A 1,740-nucleotide genomic window follows, 5' to 3' on the forward strand; every position below is an offset into this window, starting at 1 on the left:
GCCTGGGTCATCTCTGGACAGAGTTTTTTGATCCATCAAATTACCCAGGCTGGGTTGTAACGTGCATGCTTCTTCATCAGTTTGGCAGAGTCTAAATATATTTTTAAAGGAGATAACATGAAACATGCTGGTGGATTGGATATAGGATATGAGAGGAAATAAAAGAGAAAAGAAATGACCTCTAAAACTGATTTGTATTTCTCCTTTAATATTCTATCACCAGTTGAAAAATAGAACCCAAGGAGGACCTTTCTCTTCACTCTCATTCACAGGTGAAGAGGCTGGGATGTCAACCTATAAAGTACTCGGAAGCATAAGGGAAGATGTGGTTTCCTTTTTTAACTTTTGTTCTTTAAAATTATATTAATGTAATCCCTGTAATCGCACCACTGTGGAAGTTTGAGGTCAGTGGGAATTTGATGTAAGAGCATCTCTAGTTAGAACCCAGGCAGGGCAATTCAGCAACTTAGTGAGACTTGGTCTCAAAATATAAAAGTAAAAAAGGGCTAAGGTTCATTGTGAAGGTCTTGTTTTTGTGGTTTTCTTTTTATCTTTTTGTCTAAAATAAGTGATAACACCTGGTCTAAGAAAGTCTAGATAGACATCAGTCTCCTGAGTAGGTGATCAAGACCTTCAGGCTCATCCCTTCTTGAAAAGTTCTTTGTTCCTCCCATGCTGTACTTGCTATGTGACTTGCTTCTCCATTGGATCAATATTACTTAAGGGGCTATATTTCTAATCTAACTGGTTGATCAAAGCTTTAACCCATATTGTATCCACCCACATGGTTGTGTTCTATAAAACTTCCTCTGCAAAGTGGTGTCCTTGACAACTCAGAACCTCTCCTGACTCTCAGGAGCTGTATCTCTCCTCCTCAATAAGCATATATATCTAGCCTATTTGAAGTTGTAATATTTCCCTTAGAGTATTTGGAGGTCCATATGATTCCTATATCAATCCCTTTTAGAGAATCTGCGAATCTGCTCTTATTTTCTCTCTCTTTTTTTTTTTTTTTTTTTGTGAAACGGGATTGAACTCAGGCCCTCGCGCATGCCAGGGAAGTGCTTATTCCACTGAGCCATCTCTCTGGCCCCTTATTTTCTCTTAAGTAAACTTTGTTGGGAAAAGGCCATTGTGTGTCATTCTTGGGTAGGGGTTTCCTACCACAAGAAACCATTATGGAATAGTGAGGTTGACCAGGAATTCTTATTTAAGATGAGGATTAAGGATGAAAGTTAGGGAAAGTATGACAGTGGATTTTTCATTTTAATTTGCCTTCTTTGCCATAGCCTTCAAGCTGTTTGGAAGCAGAGGTTGATACCTCTATATCCCCAACAATAGGAGGCAGCAAATGCTTGTTGAATGAAGGAAGAGTGAATGAATGAGTCAGGCTAATCTGAGAACTCACTCATCAAATGGAATCATACAGTTATGGTACAAATTTGAAAGCTAACCTTTCTGTGTGTTTTCACATCCATAAATATGGAGATAACCATGGTAGTGGGATTGGTAGCTCATGCCCGTAATCCCAACAGTCTAGAAGGCTAAGGCAGGAGAATCACAAGATGGAGTTGTGACTAGAAAAGTTAGCAAGATCTTATCTTAGAAAAAACTTACTGCATGGCTATGATGATTTAGTGATTATTTCATTTAAAACATTTAGCACAGTGCCTTGTGTATGCTAAGTACTATGTGAGTGTTCATCATTGCTACATTTTTATTTTCTTATTAATTTTTTTA

Source organism: Octodon degus, unplaced genomic scaffold (assembly GCF_000260255.1).
Source record: "Octodon degus isolate 3935 unplaced genomic scaffold, OctDeg1.0 scaffold00164, whole genome shotgun sequence".
Taxonomy (NCBI): Eukaryota; Metazoa; Chordata; class Mammalia; order Rodentia; family Octodontidae; genus Octodon; species Octodon degus.